This window comes from Ipomoea nil, unplaced genomic scaffold, assembly GCF_001879475.1.
Source record: "Ipomoea nil cultivar Tokyo-kokei standard unplaced genomic scaffold, Asagao_1.1 scaffold0715, whole genome shotgun sequence".
Classification (NCBI taxonomy): Eukaryota; Viridiplantae; Streptophyta; class Magnoliopsida; order Solanales; family Convolvulaceae; genus Ipomoea; species Ipomoea nil.
The window spans coordinates 531677-538738 of record NW_017617143.1 but is presented as its reverse complement, the minus strand read 5'-3'; the positions used below and the strand labels follow the sequence as shown (position 1 = coordinate 538738).

At 40.5% G+C, this 7062-nt stretch overlaps 1 pseudogene; it reads right to left on the bottom strand.

The window, feature by feature from the left end:
• Positions 1 to 1107: 1107 nt before the first annotated feature.
• On the bottom strand, positions 1108 to 3401 carry LOC109176583 (annotated as a pseudogene).
• Positions 3402 to 7062: the final 3661 nt, after the last annotated feature.

Below are 7062 nucleotides of genomic sequence, written 5' to 3'. Positions count from 1 at the left end.
AATGAGCCAAGGGATGGGATAAGCAGCAATGCAGACAGTGAAACTCAGCAACAATGGAGGCTCATACTGCCTAGAACATCAACCCAATAATAATCACTACCCCATCAACCCCGCCATCAACAACAGTTGTTTTAGGCTTCTGATGGGGGACAATGCAGATAACTTATGGGAGAATTATGGGTTGAAACTCAGCAAGGGAGGTGGAGACGATGAAAAATAAAGTTGTACTATTACCAGACAACAATAATGATAAGCTAAGGCTAAGGCTGCACAGTTTGTAAAATATATCTCAGGATTATTCATCAGGCTTGAGAGGGTATTGTAAGAGTAGCTGATCATGATCAGAAGAGGTCAGGAGACGATAGCTGACTGTGGCTAGAAAGCAATTGAAGGTAAGTTGGTTTAGCTTTGAGTGCTGTCTTTCTTCATAGGGTGTCAGCGTCGATCTGCTGGGTTGTCGCCGGGAAGAACGGAGGTTGCCGAAGAAGATGAGAGCGTCGCTAGATCCGTTGCTTCCCGTCTTTTACTCGCCGGCCGAGAGAGGAAAGGAGAATGAAGAATGGTGGGTGAGAACTGAGAACGGAAGAGGAGACAAGGATGGTGGTGTTGTTGGTCTTCTACTGTTGCCGCCATTCTGATGGCTTGCCGGGAAGGAAGGTTGTCGCCAGCAGCTCCTCCTCTACGTCAAATACGTAAAAAAGAATTATATATGCCAAATGACATGTTTACCCCTGCTTTTTACGGCTTACAGAAGTAACTAACGGGAGGATGACAGTAGGTCAATTTTCGCAACTTGGAGGACCACGAATGGTAATTACGGAAGTTAAGAACTATAAGTGGTGAAACCATCAAACTCGAGCGACCTTGATATTTATTCTTAAATTAAGTGTTATAATAATTAAATTAAATTAACCAATGAAAAAAAATGTATTGTTTGAGAGAACCATTATAAATTTAATTACCATGTTTAAAAATTTTGATAACAATGCTGAAAAGTTTATACAAGTCATATATACAGGCTAAATTCTGTGGGGCACTTAGCATGCATTTTCCGAATAAAAATTTTGTTTGAGATGACAACAATAATTCAAAAGAATTGAAATAAAAAAAAAAAATCCATTGAGAAATATATAGTAAAAAAGTGGAATTTGCATTACATTACAATAATAAGATTATAATAAATGCCAACTTATTCAATAAGATTTATTTAAAGCCTTTATTCTTGTTAATATCATCTGGCATTAGTATTTCCACAAACCTGCCCGCACGGGTTTAACTCAATCGTTCAGTAGGCTGTATACCCTCAACAAATTCTCAAAGTGCCAGCAGAGTACTTAGGTAGGTGGAGCTAACACAGGGATGTAAAATATTTTAGTAGTAGACCACAAGGTTCTCGGCCTCATCAAAATTTATTAATTACACATGTATATATTATTGTTAAGAGCATATTGGTCTTTATATTCATAATTCCTTACCATTTCAAACCCAACCTGAAATTTATATTCCCATTAATTTCTTTTCCACCAATCAAACAATGAAATCTATTTTTTTGATAATTTTTTTTCCATGGAAATTGAATTCCATTAACCTTCAAATATTTTCTAGCGAACCAAACGAGCTGGTGGAATAAATTAAACTATTCAACAAATCTAGTATCTAGCTACTAGGTGTTATTTTCAACGTAGGTACAGATGATCTTAGCATCAAGATTCAAGATAAAAATGTCAAATGGTTGCTAAGCTTTACAAAGGCTATATTTAGCAAATCTAGCTGAAAAGTAGCTGAAAGGTAAAAAGTTATAAGCTAGAAGTTGAAAAATGAAAAGCGGTTAAGCTAACTGATTATGCTTAAAAGTGTTTGGTAAAGTTATCTTTTTGATAAGCTGATAAATGTAAAAAGACTAAAAATGCCATCTTCATAAAATTTAAATAGTTTTAAATTTAAATATGTTTGTTTACATATTAAAATTTAACATTTTGGAATGAAACTATTTGCAGATTCATGATCTAGCATCCCATAATGAAGTAGCAATATTGTTGCGAATCTCCATCGCCTCAAAAGATGTCTCACTTAAATTTTCGTTGATGGAGATATTACTACTTGATTCTTGATGGAGGATCAATAGACTTATGAACGGACGATTGGAGTTGGAACTTTAAGGAGTTACTAGGTGATGAAGAGTTGCCGAAGAGGATGAATGAAAATATAGGATAAGAGAAAATGTCAAAAACATTTTAATTGGGAAGGGTAAAAGATGTCATTTATTTAAAATAATAAAGATAAAAGGAAAAAAAAAAAAAATAACCTAAGCTACTAGCTTATTTTTGAAACACTACATAAGGTAGTCTTTCAAAATAAACTTTTATTTTAAGCTACTAGCTTATTTTGGGAACATTACAAACTTATAACTTAGCTTAAAATAAGTTATAAACTTCTAAATAAGCTCTGCCAAACAGACAAAGAAATGACATAAAGTAAAACCAATCATGCAAGCTATATATATATATATATATATATATATATATATATATATATATAGAGTAAAAAAAGTGGAAAATGCATTACATTACAATAAGATTATAATAAATGCAAACTTATTTATTAAGATTTATTTAAAGCCTTTATTCTAGCTAACATCATTTGGCATTAGTATTCCAACAAACCCCTACTTGATTAACTCGATCATGGGCAGAAAATAACCCTATAATCTGTACTTCCTCCCGGGCAAGTAAAAGTGCTTGTGGCATCATCCTGAGGGTAACTATAAGCATCAGGACACAATCCCTTAAAAAACCTTGAATAATCTGTGGGACTACATGGTCCATTGGTGCAGCAATATTGCTATCCTCCAAAGGTGGTGCAAGGGTTGTTACACCCTCCGGGAACCCTGAGAGGGCCGGGGCATTGGCCGACAATATCCGCCGTGCATGAGATTGCATGGCATTTGTCGGCGCCGGGTCTGATGGGGGCAAAACTCATGGGGATGTTGAAGCCGTGGACGTTGGAGATATCGAAGAAGTCGAGGTTGTTGAATTGGTTTAGGGCGAACTCGGCCAGGGTGTTGGGCGGCTTGCCCCACCCGGTGCACTGCAACACCCCGCCACAGTCACCCGTCTCGCATGAACCCCTCCCGCTACCATCAAAGTTGCAGTTTCTACGACCCCATATACGTGCCATGGCCGTGCCGGGTGGCACGTTGATGTTCCAGCTTTGGCCTCGGTCAAGCCGCCGGCCGCCGCCAACTGGGGTTGCTGCCGCCCATACGGTGTAGGGGCAGTTGTTAAGAACTTCAAAGTTGGCGGCGAAGCTAGACGTGAAGAGGCTGAGGAGGAGGAGCAGTGGAAGAGTGGTTAAGAAATCCATATTTGTAAGTGAAATATAATGGTTTAATTTTGATTTGGTGTGTGATTATGGTGAAGGCTTGCTGATTATTTATAGAGTGTCAGGTTGAGAATAGTCAACTTATGTGATTGTAAACTTGTAATTATCCGATTTCTGTTGCTTCATGACTAGTAATTTGCGTGTGATATTGATTGAAGTAATACCACATCATCTATTAATATATGGAATTAAATTTTTTTATTTTTGATTTTCAACTATCCCTTTTATTACTATTTTCTTTTTTTTTTTTATATTTTTAAATCAATCAAGTTCAATCCAAAATCTTTGATATTTTTTGAGTGCTACTGACTCTGTTACAATGTAGTATCTGTTCATATTTAGCTACTTTCTCAATCTATTGAAGCACAAAAGAGTCAATACCACCCCACTAGGCTTGAACTCATTCTTCCAAAAGGCTGAACCCCAACCCTAAGGGCCCCCACACCCCGGCCCGATAGAGACTAGGCTTGAACTCATGACCTCCCATTTGGTCATTCTTTTTGTAAGGGGTATTTTAGACATTTTTATTATGACTATGTTTGCCGAACCTAGCTGAAAAAATAGCTCAAAGCTGAAAAGCTATAAGTTAGGAGCTGAAAAATGAAGAGCTGTTAAGCTATTATGCTAAAAAGTGTTGGGTAAAATTAGATGTTTGATAAGTTGATAAATGTAAAAAGACTAAAAAAAACATTTTCATAAAATTTAAATTAATTTGTTTACATATTAAAATTTAACATTTTGTCTTCAAAAAAATTTAACATTTTAAAATAAAACTATTAGAATAATCATGATCTAGCATCACATAACATCTTCATCCTATTCATCATATATATTAGATAATCAATCTTAAAAAAAAATAATAATAATAATAATAATAATAATAATAATAATAATAATAATAATAATGGATAAAGGTGCGGATAAAGGATTTGTTATTTCTTTAAAATGTTTAATAATAATAATAATAAAGGATTTGTCGTGAAAGTTGCATATAAAGGAGAAGTAACGGGTTTTAATTGGGAAGAGTAAAAGATGTTATTTTTTTAAAATAATAACGATAAAAATGAAAAAAAAAAAAAGTTAGGAAGCTACTAGCTATCTTATTTTGAACAACGTTTCAAAATAAGCTCTTATTTTATGCTATGAATTTATTTTGAGAGCATTACCAAACAAGCTAATAGTTTATTAGTAGCTTAAAATAAACTATAAGCTCCTAAATAAATTAGGTTAAACAGATACATTTGGTTAATTTGAAAATATTGAAGAAATCAAATTAGAAGTTACGGAATTTGATAATAAAAAATAAGTGTTACTATATATAGGCAAAGATAAACGTCAAGAGTAAAATTGATTTGATATTTTTTCATGCATTCACACATATATAATGGATGAGAGAAAGAAAAGTATACTGCAAACTTGATACGCAATAGATTTTATTGCAAAATTTTGATATGGACTAGAAAATTAGATCAGATCGATAATTATGAAGACTTTTTTTTTCTTAAATTTCTTCTATTGACTGAGAACTAGTCTTGATGGGGTGAGGATCCCGGCCCAAGAAGAGGGGCCCACGAGAGAGGGGTCCAAGAGAGAAAAAGCCCAAGATAGAAGATAAGGGTCAGTAGAAGAAGAAGCCCGATGAGGGTCTGGGCCGAGTCCAGGAGTCGGTCCGGGCCCAAGCAAGGAAGGAGACTCGGCCCAGAGGCCAGTAAGAAGCATTCAAGTCAGTCTAAGAGCCGTTGAAGGAACATTCAATGCGGCATTCAAGAGGACTCGGTCAAAGGCCCGTTAAGAGGCCAAAGAGCCGTTGGTCGACTCGGTAACAGCGACCGAACGGTCTGGTAATGTAAATAGCCTTGAAAGCAATATTCAATGTACTTCAATTCGGATGGAGGGGAGCCTGCTATATAAAGGCCCCCTCCACACGTAAGGGAGGCGAGTTCATGCCCAGAAAATAGACACACACACTTAGAGACTTGATTATCCATCTTTGCGATCACTTTTTGAGAAAGGTGAATCCACCAACCAAAGGTTGTGTTGGACCTCCTTGGGCTCGAAAACCCAAAAACCAACACTGGCGCCGTCTGTGGGGATCGATACAAAGAGCTGCGTAACTCTTTGAGCAAGGCGAGTCCAGAAGTCGACCAGAGAAGCGTCACAAGCATGTCAGAAGGACGAGACCAAGCGAATAACCGCGATAACGGGATAGAGGCAGATCTAAGAGATCAGTTGAACCAACGAAATGCTCAAAGTCAAGGAAACGAAACGGCACCGGTGAACCGGCAGCCGCCTATGATACCCCTCACCCCAGAACAACTCCACGCGATTGGGCGAGCCTTCGCCGACGCGAGTCGAGGAGTGAGGGAGCAGTCGGTTTCTCGGCCGATGCCTCGCCATCAACAACCGTCCCAGAGGCCAGAAGACGGACAGGAAAATCGACGGGCAGAGAGCCAGCCAGTACGATCAGTCCATTCAAGGCTGGGTCCGAATGCTGGGCGACAACCTGCACGAGAACGACTAGGAGAAAGGGAGCTTAGCCGCGCACCGGCAGGGCCCCGAGATCGGGAAATCGGTCGGGGGAGAGCTCGCACCAGGAGGATTAAGACTCGGACACGACTGACCGAGCGCACGACACGCAACGATGAACGACCGGCTGAATCTGAGGTCGGCGAAAGCACGGAATCCACAGGAAACCACACTCGCAATGAAGGCGACGTGGCCCAGTTGGCACGAGAGGTACGAGATCTGAAAGAACAAATGGGGGGAAAGACCAAATCCCCCGGGCAGACGTTGCTCACCGCTTTGCCATTCTCTTCCGAGATCATGTCATACAAGGTACCCGGCGACTTCAAATTTCTGGAACAAGCCACCTTCGACGGATCCGGAGACCCACGCGAGCATCTGCTTAGCTATCAGGCCAAAATGCATGTCTTGGGAGTGCGAGACCCGGTGATGTGTCGTGCCTTCCTGCCCACACTGAAAGGCTCGGCACAAAGGTGGTTAGTGGCGCTGCCTCCCAAGTCGATTCACAGTTTCGAGGAGTTAGCCGACCGCTTCATGAGCCATTACGCGGCCAACATCAAGCCACAGAAGGATCTGATTCACCTGGGGGATGTCCACCAAGAGGAAGGCGAGTCCCTGAAAGCCTACTTGGTTCGATGGCAAAGGGAGATTCAGTCTATCGAGGAGGTCGAAGATCAGACCGTACTCACTTTTTTCATCGAGTCTCTGCGATCTGGGCAGTTGTATCGGGATCTGCGGGATAACCGCCCGACTACCTACGCGGAAGCCATACACATGGCCAATAAAAGGGCTAACACGGAGTAGGCCATGAAGCATAAGCGACAACGCGAAGTCGGAGGATCCGTCGGCGGAAAGAGGACCCGCGTGGAAACCATGGAAAGGCGCCCGGAAGGGGCTCGGCGACTCGAGGCTAGACGTCCCTATGACAAGCCTATGGTCCATCCCTACAGAGCGGCTCCTCAGCACCCGGTGCACGAGGTTCAAGTTGTCGCTCCGCCTCCGCCCCTGCCGACCGACGAGCGTATGGCGAGTGAAGAGACAGTTAAGACCTCTAAGTACTGCCGCTATCATAAGTCTTACACTCATAGTACGGAAGAGTGCTTCTACTTGAAAAAGGTCATGGAGGGAATCATCCAGCAAGGGACCCTGCCTCCTAAT